Source organism: Desmodus rotundus, chromosome 1, assembly GCF_022682495.2.
Source record: "Desmodus rotundus isolate HL8 chromosome 1, HLdesRot8A.1, whole genome shotgun sequence".
Lineage (NCBI taxonomy): Eukaryota > Metazoa > Chordata > Mammalia > Chiroptera > Phyllostomidae > Desmodus > Desmodus rotundus.
In genome coordinates, this window is record NC_071387.1 from 101,027,720 (window position 1) to 101,041,562 (window position 13,843).

The 13,843-nt window shown below is 40.3% G+C and overlaps 1 protein-coding gene and 1 pseudogene across 1 annotated transcript in view; one reads left to right on the forward strand and one right to left on the reverse strand.

Moving 5' to 3' along the window:
• CREBBP (CREB binding protein) overlaps positions 1-13,843 on the reverse strand; it is a 135,173-nt gene that overhangs the window by 111,384 nt on the left and 9,946 nt on the right. The window lies entirely within an intron of this gene.
• On the forward strand, positions 704-5,502 carry LOC112298359 (small nuclear ribonucleoprotein Sm D2 pseudogene; annotated as a pseudogene).

The window sequence follows — 13,843 nt, forward strand, 5'->3', positions numbered from 1 at the left end:
TTTTCAAACAATAATTGAACTGTGTAGTACGGGGAAAAACAGATATACAAATTAGAGGAAAACGCTGGTGAGTTAAAAAAAAAACCCCACTGAATTATACGGTAAAAATGCTTTTAAGAATGTACTGTGTAAAAACCAATTGGGCACCAGATTAGATGAACACCAATTTGGGAAAATTAAAGTAAAACCCAACCTTAAGTAATTACTTATTTAAAAGATAAATTATCAAAAAAAAATTGCCTTAACAGAAAATGAGGTTTCTCAAAATGGTGAAGCTGTAGAAAATAATAAAGATATATATATAAACTAAAAGTAGTTTAAAGAGATAAAATAGGAGCTTAAATAATACTTGTATCATATGAAAGGGGTTAATGTCAATTATACATAAATATGAGAAGCACCCTGTCTCCCTAACATAAATGCACAAAGGACAAAAGCAGCTAAGTATTACAAAGGAAGATTAAACAGTAAACAAAACAGATCATCATTCCTTGTAATCAAACATAAAAATTAAAGCAACTCCTTTTTCTTTTTCTTTTTGATTTAATCTTTATTTTTTCCATTACCATTTAGTGCAAGGACAAGATACACAGAAATATGTTCATCACAGAATTTTCTGTAACATCAAAACAGGGTATAATAATACCAGAGGTAGTATAGCCTGATGGTTTTAGACTCCAGACCCTAGACTGCCTTCATCTGAACCCCAGCTCTGTTGCTAGCTCCCCACTAATTAGCTGTGTGACCTCAGGTAAATTACTTAGACTTCCAGTGCCTCAGTTTTCCTTTCTGGAAACTGGGGTGACAACGGCCACCCCACCCCACAGGATTATTGTGAGGATTAAATGAATACATGTAGAACACTTAAATAGTGGGTAGTAAGTGCTAAGTAATAGCCTTTATTATTACTATTGTTCAGTAAGTCTAATAAATTGATATAAAATACAATAAAACATTATACACATATTATAACATAGAGAAATGTTTATATGGTATATAAAAATTTACAAAGGGAAACTGCGCAAAATGGCACCTGGAGTAAGATTAGAACCCTGCTTGGGTGGCTCAGATGGTTGGAGCGTCATCCCGTAACCGAAGGGTTGCGGGTTCAATTCCCAGTCAGGGCACATACCTACGTTGCTGGTTTGGTCCCCAGTCCAGACATGTACGATCCCTGGTCTGGGCCCATATGGAAGGCAACCAATCGATGCTTCTCTCTCTCCCTTTCTCTCTCTAAAAATCAATGAAAAAAATGTCCTCAGGTAAGTAAGATTAGAACTAAAGTATGTGTATATGGGCAGGCAGTAGGGAGAAAGTAATATACCAAAAATAAAGAGTTGTCCTGGTAAAGTGGTGAAGGGGATGAGTGCATGTGGCTTTTTTTTGTACCCTCACCCAAAGACACGCTTGTTGATTTTAGAGAGAGGGCAAGGGAGGGAGAAAGAGGAGAGAAACACTGATGTGAGAGAGAGACGTTGATCAGTTGCCTCTCACACATGCCCTGACCAGGGACAGAACCCTCAACCCTGGCATGTGCCCTGACTGGGAATCAAACCTGCAAACTTTCAAGTTTACAGGATGACATTCCAACCAACTGAGCCACACCGGCCAAGGCATTTTTTTCCTTTTTTTAAAATTTAACACAGCTACTCCCCTTCCCACCATGCAGTTTTAGAAAAATTTACTTTTTCCCCCCCTATGGTGACAGACCCTGATGGCTGCTTACACAACAACTCCATTTGGCTGGCCGTCTCAGAGGTTCCTCTCAGGAAGGGCAACACCTTTCTGGCCACAGGAGGGAGAACAACTGGAGAAGTGAACCACCACAATCATCTTCCCCTTGCAGGTGACACAATCCCAGCTAAGGGAATTGAAGGCAAATTGGCCAAGACAATTCTGGAAAAGGTTTTCCTTCCTAGTAGTAAGGGATGGTCAGAAAGAGATTCCCCTTTCCTACATTTCATCAGAGAACTGTGGCAACCCTCTTCAACCAGGAGAGGAGACACCATTCACACACTTAAGGATGGCTGCAGCAAAAAATGGCAACACCTGCGTTCATGAAACCATCTCTGAGCTGAATTAGCCAACCCTGGAATCTGCCTATCTTCAGACTTCTTGTTAGGTGAGAAAGTACATTTCCTATCATTTAAGCCATTCTAGCTGGAGCTTAATGTTAGCTGCAGCTGAAGGCATCTCGATTATCTCCATCATGTCTAAGGATGCAGTTCAAACTGTTTTGTACGGCGTACGAGGCCACCAGGATGTGGCTGCTGCTCACTTCTCAGGCCTTCTTTCCCCCAGTACCTCCTGATGCCCCCTACCTTATAGCAATAACACAATGAGCTGTCACATGCATCAGCAATCTTTCCTCTGACGTGGTCTTTCACTAGAAGACCGCTCCCCCAGACCTCACCAGGATTAGACACCGAAACTATGAAGACATTTTTTAGTTTGCCCCTGCAGAACTGACATGTCCCTCTTTTCCAGCTTCAAAGTTATCTATACATACGAGTCTAGTAAACCTCTCTAACACACACATATTTCCTCCAGTAGAACCTGTGAGAATAAGCTGCAGACAGTATTATCCCCTTCCTCCCAAGTACTGCACTCTGCGTCTCCTAAGAATACCCCTTTACATAAGCACAGTACATTTATCAACTTTGGGAAATTTAATATTGATACAATACTTAATATATTGGTTGCCCTTACCCAGATATGGCCAGTTGTCCTAATAATGCCCTTTATCACATTTATTTTCTGGATCGAAGACTCAATTCAGAATCCCAGCATGCTTAGCTATCACGCCTTTGTCTTCAGCTTTCATATAGAAAGGTTTCTGAGACTTTATCTTTCATAACTGACACTTTTGAAGAGTACAGGTCAGTGGTTTTGCAGAATGTCCCTCCATCTGGTGTTGCTTCCTCAAGGTTACAGGACAACAGGAGCTGTCTTTGAAGAGACAACAGGAGTGGACTCCTGGATAACAGCAGACAGCCCTGAGAAAGAACCACTAACCGGCCTTGCCACTGGTGATTACCCTGCTTCTGTGTCTGAACACGGTTTTGTGGATTTTAGTAGCTTATATTCTATTGTGTTGTCCTGAATCTGTAGATTTACAAGTCTCCAGATAAAGGGGAGGCAGAGGCAAAGCGGAGGAGACTGAAGTGTTCCGAGAGTATAGCTACCACCACCATGAGCCTCCTCAACAAGCCCAAGGGTGAGATGACCCCAGAGGAGCTGAAGAAACGGGAGGGGGAGCAGTTAAACACAAGCCCACTGTCCATGCTCACATAGTCCATCAAAAACAACACCCAGGTGCTCATCAACTGTCACAACAAGAAGCTCCTGGGCTTGTGAAGGCTTTTGACAGGCACTGCAACAAGGTGCTAGAGAATGTGAAGGAGTTGTGGACCGAGGCCCCCAAGACTGGCAAGAGCAAGAAGTCCAAGCCGGTCAACAAGGACCGCTACATCTCCAAGATGTTCCCAAATGGGGATTTGGTCATCGTGGTCCTGCAGAACCCACTCATTGCCGGCAAGTAGGGGCCTCCTCCCTCCTGGCCTCCCCCGTCCTGCAAAGACTTCTGACACGAGAAAAATAAAATCCTGTTTTTTTTTCTTAAAAAAACAAACAAACAAAACCTCCAGATACAAAAAGCACATGAAATAAGTAAAAACAAACAAGCCTCCAGCATAACTAACATTTTTGTTTGTTGCCTCCCAGGTTCTATCTGCATGCACACGCGTTTTTACTTAGTACTCTTAAAAAAAAATGTGTGTGTGTCTTTAATGTAATGCTCCTTTATCTAAGAACATGAAAATGAAACTTCACCTAAACTAGAAAGTAGGAGCCATTATTATCGAGACGGGTTTTCTTCCTATTTGTAGGGGAAGGGATAAACAGCTGGTGCCTGAAGCTCATCTAGACTGGCTCTTCCAAGCATCCTGAAGCATTTTTCCTAGGAAAGTGTGTCCAGGCCAGGACAACAGCAGGTAAACCCACAAGAACAGTCAGATAAATACAGCAGTGTCAGCATCGGGGCCCCAGTCCAGTGTAGAAATTGTAAAAAGAACATTTGCAATTGGAACACATGAATTCAAATCCTGGCTGAATCAATTCCCCCATATCCTTGGGCAAACTGCTTAATCTCTGAGTCTTAACTCCCTCATCTATAAGACAGGGACAACAGTATCCCAGGGTTACATGATAAAGATGGACAGAGCACTCTGTGCCACAGGTGTAGGTTAGCTCATTCTATCTTGCACAAAAACTTTAAAATTTATTACCTTTAAAAATTCACCCACCATCCTGTTACTCTTAAATTTACCAGTTTTCTTTTTTGGTATATTCTAATTCTAGTCCAAATGCACATAAAACTTTTATGTCTTGGGCTCATGTTTTAGTTTTGGTTTTTAATTGGTCTGCCACATTCTGTCTACCTTGACTACTCTTTCTCATCCGGTTTCAATCCAGACACATCATCTTACAACTGTTTGGGTGCAAGGAAGGTTGACTGATTCTACTTATGTCCCCACCTACCAGTCCAAGCACATATGAACTTGAATACAACCAATTATACAAGGTATGGCTTTTTAGAAAGACAAGACAGGTTGCGCAGAGTTTGTACAAGGCACATTCATACCCCCATCACAGCCCTTCCTTTCATCATTACATTGTCACCACTTTCCCCTATTCTCTAGTTCAAAAAATTGACACAGGAGAGTGAAGAAGGAAAGCCAGGATGTTGCAACTCAGCTATGCTTTCCACACACCGAAGTGTCCCAACAACCAGTTTGGGCGAGAGCTATCTGAATCATGGGAAATTCCTACAATTCAAGATTGAGCGCTACCATTTCCGATCCTAGGTAAGTTCCCTTCTCCCTGCCAAGCCCAGGAAGGCTGGGGTCCAGGAGACAAAGAGACAGCAAAACTGAAACTGAATGAGATTCGTGGACTCCTTGCTTTCTAGGGGTTTGCCCTTAGCAGGAGACTGTCAAACAGCAAAGAGCAAACACTCTCTGTCACACTTCCACAGCCAGAGACAGGAATTCTCTCTTTGGGGTTTCCCAGTGGTCAACCCCAGAGTTGGTCCCTTTCATTAAGTTGATCTGAGAGAAAAGCTGTTAGCTTCCCAGTCTCCACAGCACTCATACAACACTGAGGCATCCACAACAATGGCTTAGGAAGGAGAAAGTCACACCTAAACTTGGCCCGCCTTGGAAAACAGAAGGTCTTCACCAGACAAGATCACAAGGGACATTTCACTTCTAGGCTGCACAGAGAAACTTCATTCCAGGTAACCATCACTTCTGAACACTGAAAGACAAATGGCATCCACGCAAGCTCTAAATCCATTCTTACTCATCATCATCAGAAATCAGTATTTCAACTTAAATACGGAACTACTCTCAAGTACTCTGAAAAAAAAAAACAAACCTTTTCGTTTTATAGAACCAAACATAAGGTAAGTGGCTGAATCAATCTGTCTAGCCAATAACATTTGAAAATAGTTTTGTTTGAAAAAAATTTTCGAATGTGTCAGCTAAACAAATCATTCACAAAACACATCTTTCCTTCAGGTTTGCTAACATCTCCTCCTAATAAGAATACCTTATTTCTTCTTTGAATTGCATATGAAACCCCAAATTCTCCGTACTGGCAGAACTGATTTTTCTGTCAGAGCATGTACAGACGAGTTTATCAGTCCTTCTATTAGCCAGAAGTATGAATTCTTCTATACTGAACAGACATAATGAGTGAGTCTTAAAATCATACTATCCATTTCCTGTTGTAACTCATGAAGCTGTTAGCACTATGTAAGCAGGTATCTTAACTACCTAGTGCCTAGCATAAAATGCCTGGTATATATTAGGCCCTCAACAAACATCCATGTGCTGAACGAGTGAATTACAGACTGCTAGAGTTAGAGGAAACACACTATCAATTTTAACAAGTTCTTGTCCAGCCAAAGACGTAAAGTGGTAATATTAACATTTATTACTACTTAAACCAGAAACAAAGAAAGCAAATTTCAATAATGAATTATCTTGAAGTGTTACATTGTTCTACTCATCTTTTTCTTTACACCTCTTTATTTTCTATGAAACCAGTTAGGTCTATTTCATTCTGCAGTTACACCTCAGCATCAGTGACCCTCTAACCCACGGCCGATACAAAGATTAAATGGCATAATGTAGAATGAGAAGTGGTAGTAGGAGAAATAAACTATGTTAAGAGTTTAGATGCTGTTTTGTGTTCATGTTTCTCTACTTCCAATCATGAAAACCAACCTCCCATAGACCCCTTATTTCTCTCTCAGCAGTCCTTATTCCTTTAAAAAAAGAAAGAAGTGTGTTTTCTTGAAATTTTTTTCATAATTCTACAAAAAGAATTTTTAATTCCTAAGTCAAAACTGGATACAAAAAAACTGATCCAACAAGAGCAACATATCCTGGAAAGGTCACATGTAAAGATAAGGAACCCACATAATGGTAGACACTTTTTACAGGGTTATTTCTTAGATGATTTGGAGACCATACTGGACCTCCATGGTAATAAGTACCAGTTAGACACTGACATACAGGAAGTACAGTCTGGGGTAGTAAGGAGAGTACCCAGCCAGGTCTTGATTTGGCTCTGTCTCTGTCACTTACTACTACTACCTCCCTATGTGCACCTCAGCTCTTAAATGGAAATATTAGTACCTGCCTCCAGAATCACTGATGAAAGAATTAAATCATACAAAGTATATACAACACTTAGCCCAGTATGCAGTGATGGCTCAATATATATTAGACATTATCATCACTGTCACAGGCCAATCTTCCAAGATTACAAGTCAAGGGCCTGGCTGGTACAGGGTTCATAGTCAACAACTGTCTTTTCTCTATGATAAAGCCCTAATAATCTATGACAATTAAAAAGAATGAAACCTTTGGAAATTCTTGGGTATCATGCAAATAAATAATGAAACAATTCTCCAACAATGGAGAATTAAAACACAAATATCATAATGAAAAGGAAAAGATTAAAATAAGCACTGTTTTATTAGCATTTATGCCATTACAATTTTTATCTAGTCATTTAAACAAGTTCCCAAAAGACACCTAACCTTTATTTCTTTTAACAATGATTATTAGAAAATAATTAAAGCGAATTCTAAAATCTTCTGTGATTCAGGCTTCTTTTATGCAGATACACCACTCCCTAATTAGTATAGAATAATGAGATTTTATTTCATTCTGAACAGTGAGTGAGCTTATATTAAGCAAAAAAATCTTGCCCTTCCTTGGAATCACTATGGCTTCAAGAGTCAAAGTGGGCTTGGCTGGGCAATCTGGCCTTCCTACAGTGGAAGTAAACGCACTTCATGGTTACTCTGCATCAGGTATCAAGACATCTTGCTCACTAAATATATGCTATTTACCTTCCAATTGAAGAACCCAAGACAGTTCTGATGGGAAGTTCTTTGTCATACTGAACCCTAAAACATCAGAGTCCTGAAACTGCGGTCAGCCTCCTATCTTCATTTGATACACCTACACGTTCCAGGAAAGGCCCATTCCCAGACAGCGAGGACAATTTTACATTTCCTACATGTGGTTTCTCCCTTAACCCTGTAAAGTGGAGAAAAGCCTTCATGGGACAAAGGTGGAACAGGAGGTGCTGTCACAGCAGTAAACCACCAACAGACTGACCATAAATCACCCAGAAGCCCCTAAATGGTAACCAGATATTCTGGAGCAGAGGGAGCAGAAAGAGGTTCTCTATGCTCCACCACCATGGCTGAGAGGCACCCAAGTGAGGTGTTGTAATCAGCTGCCTATCCACCCAGCATGAAAACTGTTGGGGCTGAGCTAGGATCCAACCTCTGCAGAAGCAAGCCCACCACCGGTGCTGGTCTAGCTCATGTGAGTATAAGCAAGCAGATGTCCACAGACTAGGTCCTCTGACCTAAATGCTGGGATCTATGGCTGGCAGGCAGCAACACCAAATCGGGAAAAGGGAAAAGGCCATAATCTGGACTTAGAGGTGTCAGCGTACAATGTATCAAAATGAGTGGACTATACGAGAGCCCATGACAGGAAATGAATGCCTTATGTCCAAAAAAGTACACCAATATTCAAACAATGGAGTATTATTCAGCACTAAAAAAAAGGAAATGAGCTATCAGGCCATGCAAAGACATGGAGGACCCTTAAGTGCATATCACTAAATGAAAGCAGAAAATCCGAAAAGACTATGTACTATGTGATTCTAACTATATGATATTCTGGAAAAGGCAAAACTATGGAGACAGTAAAAAGATCAGTAGTTGCCAGGAGATGGGGAGTGTGAGGGATGAAATGGTGGAGCACAGGTGTTTAGGGCAGTGAAAATACTCTGTATGACACTATAATGATGGCCACATGTCATTATACATCTGTCCAAAAACAAAGAACGTGCAACCTCAAGAGAGAACCCTAATGCAAACTATGGATTCGGAGTGATTATGCTGTGTCAGTGTAGGTTCATCAGTTGTAACAGATGTACCGCTGTGGTGGGGAATGTTATTAATGGGGGAGGCTGTGCATATGTGGGTATAGGAGGCATATGGGAAATCTCAGTATCTTCCCCTCAATTGTGAACCTGAAACTGCTCTATGAAATCTTAAAGAAAAAATAAAGTACACCCTAAAATTACAGATAAATCGCAAGCAACTGGAAAGCACAAATGATGGAGATAACAAGCTGAAGAAAATGTATCATTGCAAAATATCTAGTTATGTCTGTACTAAATATTGTACATGTGCGCTGCTTTTAAAGCTTTAAGAATCCACCAACATACAAGATCTTGGAGAACAACTAGGTGATATGACCAAAATTACCATTAATTCCATTATAGGAATCTGTTCCATAGACAGACACACAACTGGGTAGAACTATTCATTGAAACACTGTTTTGAGAGGATAAGACTAGAAATAACATAAATGTCCGTAAGTGGGGAGTGTATTAAATCCATTTTGGCCCATCTCATGTCACAGAACACTAGCACCTACAGAAAGAGATGAGGAAGCTCTCCATGTGCTGCTTTGTACAGGTATGCCACATGTGTGTAGTATGCTACCTTGGATAAGAAGAAAAAGGCAGGAAGAAGGCGAGGGAGCTAAGAATAGACAGTGTCTGCTTGAAGAGACAAACCCTGGAAGAGCACAATCCACTCACATCCTGGGGGACCAGGTGGAGGAAGAGAGGCTCTCCCTCTACAAATCTGTGTCCTCTGATTTTTGAATCATGGGTAGTGAATGAACTACCCACTTAAGTAATTAAAGAAACTGAATTTTTAAAGGCAGCCCCTAGGGTGTCCAGGCCCAGGTGATAACACCTGGGATTCTTCCAGGCATTCCTCGTTCCAGCTGGAGTGTTTACTATTTGAGGATGAAATCTGAAATGAGCTCAGTATTCGTTCCAAATATTGTTAGTGTTCAAATGAACTTAAAAGGCAAGAAAATAAAAGTATTTTAAAGAAGGACTTTTCAAAAGTACTATTTTTTTCCTAAAGAAATGCGACAACCTACATTTTTTGTGCCCAATATAGTAGTTAAAATAAATGTTGCTTGCATAAGGAAAGCTGACATTATTTCAAAATACTCAAAGAAACACAAGTTGACTGTCAGGTCTTATAGCATCCAACACATCGATGGAGGAACCTCTAAAGGATTCTATTAGAATCAGAGCTCGTGACAAAGGAAGAGATGACTGGACAGAACACTAAAACACAATCACATTTTCCAATCTTTGGATGGCACCTCTAAGTTAATTTACACTTCGTTCAAATCATTCTTGCTAAAGGTCTCAGGTTTTACAACAGGAACTTCCAAAACTCCACTTCTCACCATTAAACAGATTGTTCTAACCACAAATACTGAAGATGTTTTGCTCTGGATTTGATTTACTTTTTAACTAGTTTTTCATGACAAAAAATTATGTTAATGGTATTTTTTTTTTAGTGCATTCAGAAGAATACAAAGTAGCGAGTCCTCCCAAGCCATCCCCAGCCCCTCACCAAGAAAAACTATTTCTAGGGACTTCCTTCTGGAAATCTATGCACACATTAGTAAATACACTTTTACCCCTAAAAAGGACCTAATTATCATTTATTTGTCTTCCATTTTTTTAATGTAATGATTCCCTAATTTATCTTCTCTCTTAAGTATCCTTTACTATCCCTCCTTCACATCAGCAACGGCAGAGGACTCAGCTACTCCTCTTCTGAAAGACTTTTGGATCACCTTAATGTTTTGCAATTTCTAAATTAACTAAATTAATGAAAAGGTCTGGAGTTAATATGACTATTCTTAGAAGTCCTATCAAATAAGAGACTGATTTCTGCTTTATCTGCTTGATGTAGTAGTTACAGACATATGCGTATCAACTAGTAAGGTGGGTAATAAAAACTGGGAAACTGAACAGAACTTTGGTGTGAACTGGCTGCATGATATACAACATGACAACAGTAACAAAATCTCTAATATTCATCAAGATGACATGGAATTAAGTTATTTTATTTTTTTCCTATTATCATTTTTTACTCCTCACCTGAGGGTATGTTTATTGATTTGTGAGACAGAGAGGGAGAGGGAGGGAGAGGGAGGGAGAGAAGGAGAGGGAGAGAAAGAAACATCGATGTGAGAAAGACACATCAATTGGGTGCCTCCCGAACATGCCCCAACCAGGGTCGAACCCACAACCTTTTGGTGTACAGAAGATGCTCCAACCAGCTGCACCAACCAGCCAGGGCTGGGATTAATTTTTGTAAAACCTCCGTTCTTCCAATTTATATCAGATAGTGAAAACACTAAAATTATCTTTATTATTTAAGTACAGCACCAAAACATTTTACCATTAAAAAAAGTGATTTTTAGAAAGAAGACTGCTCTTTGAATATTAGTATTTCCAACAGCTCTGAGGTATTTGTCATTCCAAAATTCACTCATAGTGGAACAACATGTATAATGTGCCACTTTAGTAAGAAAGAGTAAGTAAGTAGACAGAGCATGTGCTTACACATGCACAGCATGTCTCTAAATAATATACACTTATTTGCCCGCGGGCAGTAGACCTGGTTGACTACAGAAACAGGAGAGGCAGGATTTTCACTAAACATTCTTTTATATACTTTTTGGAATTTTTAACCCTATGAATGTCACCCTCTCAAAAAAAAGTTTTTAAATAACTTTCTTAAACTGCTTTTCCTGGTGCCTTTTTCCTTCCACAATGGGGTGTGGGAAGAGAGTGTCAGTTGTCAACTCTCACTGTATATAGGGACTTAGATGGAAATACACATCTTGGAAAAGCTTACCCAGACTTCTCCAATTACCCTGGAAGTGATGGGTTTGTAAAATTTTGTATTTTTTAAAAAGATTTTATTTATTTATTTTTAGAGAGAGGGGGAAGGAGAGAGGGACAGAAACATCAATGTGTGGTTGCCTCTCACACGCCTCCTACTAGGGGCCTGGCCTGCAACCCAGGCAGGTGCCTGATTGGGGATCAAACTGGCAGCCCTTTGGTTCACAGTCCTGTACTCAATCCCCTGAGCCACACCAGCCAGGGCAAACTTTTTGTATTGTTTTTAAAGCCCTAAAAGAATGACCTGGCCCTGGAAGGGTAGCTCAGTTGGTTAGAGTGTTATCTCGATATGACAAGGTTGTGGGTACGATTCCTGGTTAGGGAACATACAAGAATCAACCAATGAATGCATAAATAAGTGGAACAACAAATCAATGTTGCTCTTTCTCCCTCTAAAATCAATAAATAAAAAAGAATGACTTGGACTCCCTGGTCTGACACTTGGGAGTCTCTCCACAACCTAACCCTGCCTTCAGATGCCCCCCACAATTCATCTTCCAAGAGCTCCAGTGTCCTTTCCATTAAGAAGTTTCCCTGACCATCCCACCTGAAGCATCAGTTTCTTCCCATCACAACTCTGATCTTAGTCTGCGATTAGACAGGCAGGCACTGGTTGGACTGCTGGACTGCCTGTCTACATCACTACACTCTGAGTTCCAAAAGGACAGAGCCACCACTGTTATCACCATAGCCTAGCAGTATCCCACATATGGGTCTACTCAACTCCCCAGAGCAGGACCACACCAGCAGTCTCCAACTCTCAGAAGAAAGACCACACCACTTCTAAATGGTAGCCCACTGAATGTGAACCAAAAACAAAACTGGTTTTTGCAAAAACCATTACACACTCAGTTTATACCTGCAGATCTTCACACATGCTATTTATGCTGTTTCCAAACCTAGAATAGCATCCCCTCCCCACAATCTTCCATTCATCTTCAGGTCTCAGTGCTAATGCCACTTCTCCCAGGAGGCCTTCCAATACCCTTCAGAACAGACACTGTCCTGTACCCTAACATGCATGAACCACCCCCTCCGAGGTTCTAGGTAGCCACCTGACTATAGTTGCCTCCCATGAAGGCAGACACTGAACCTATTGTGTCCCCAATAGATTTCTAGGGCTGACAGCACATGTGGCTATTTACATTTACATTAATAAAATTAAAAAGAATTTAAAATTTAGTTCCTGAGTCACATTATTAACAGTTCAAGTACTCAATAGCTACAAGTAGCTAGTGGTTCCAGTACTGGTCAGTGTAGATACAGGACATGTCCATCGACACAGAAAGTTCTACTAGACAGTGCTGATTTACAGATCATCATGATCCCTGGCCAGTGTGGCTCAGTTGGTTGGAGTTTCGTCCCGTCAAACAAAAGATCACAGGTTTAATTCCTGGTCAGGGCACACGTGTGGGTTGTGGTTTGGTCTCTAGTCAGGGCACAAGTGAGAGGCAAGTAATCGATGTTTCTCTCCCTCCCTCCCTCTCTCTCTTCCTTCCCCTCTGGAAAATCAATAAGCATGTCTTAAGGTGAGGATTAAAAAAAAAAGAGATTATCATGAGGATACTGGCATTTCAAGCAAAGAAAATATCTAAACCCACTCTCTTCTGTTGGGAAAGAATCACTTTCTCCTTAAACTTTAAAAGATCGAGAAAGTCATCAGTGTATGCTAAAACACTGAATTTTCTCTGGATAATCTGAATGATTTACTGAGTTTTTTTGTTTGTTTGTTTGTTTTAAAGAGAAGCTCAACTCTGGGCAGACTGTGCTCTTCAAACAAAAAACAGTCCTAACTATAGTAGAGGCACAACCAAAATGACACATAAAATCTACCAATACTTTGTGACTGTTTGTTATTTTCAAGCAAAAAATCCCACAATACAGAAAGGAGCTGAATCCCTCCCTTTCAAAACCAGTGGTAACTGAACCAAAGAGGAAATTAAATTTCACTGATATTTCTTTTAACCAAATCCATCACCCTTACTAAACTGCATAGTGATCCCAAAGCCATTTTCTCCCATTTTCTGAAAAGTAAAGACTATTTTTGTAATTTCACCATACTCACTTTTCCTTTTTAAATCCTAACCTAAATCAAGTCCTTGTTCAGAAATACTAGAAAAACAGTTCCATTTAGACCTCAGTTTTCCAATAAAAAACAGCCTTTAACTTCAAATACAGATGGAAAAAAGACTGTCAAACTTTTACCAGTTCTGTATGGTTCCTGAATCTCAGGTTCTTATTCATTCTTCTGCAAGCGGGTACTGAGACTACACTAGCCCTGGTGCTGGAAGTAAAACAGGCAGGGAAGGTATTTTCTCATTTACTCAGCAAGGCAATTCCATGATTTGGTTCTGTGTCAGATCCTTAGCCTACATCATCCCAACCCTCACCAACCCACCCCAAGAGGTAGATGACATCTATTATTTTCCCACACAATTAAACAGTGAGAATAGCT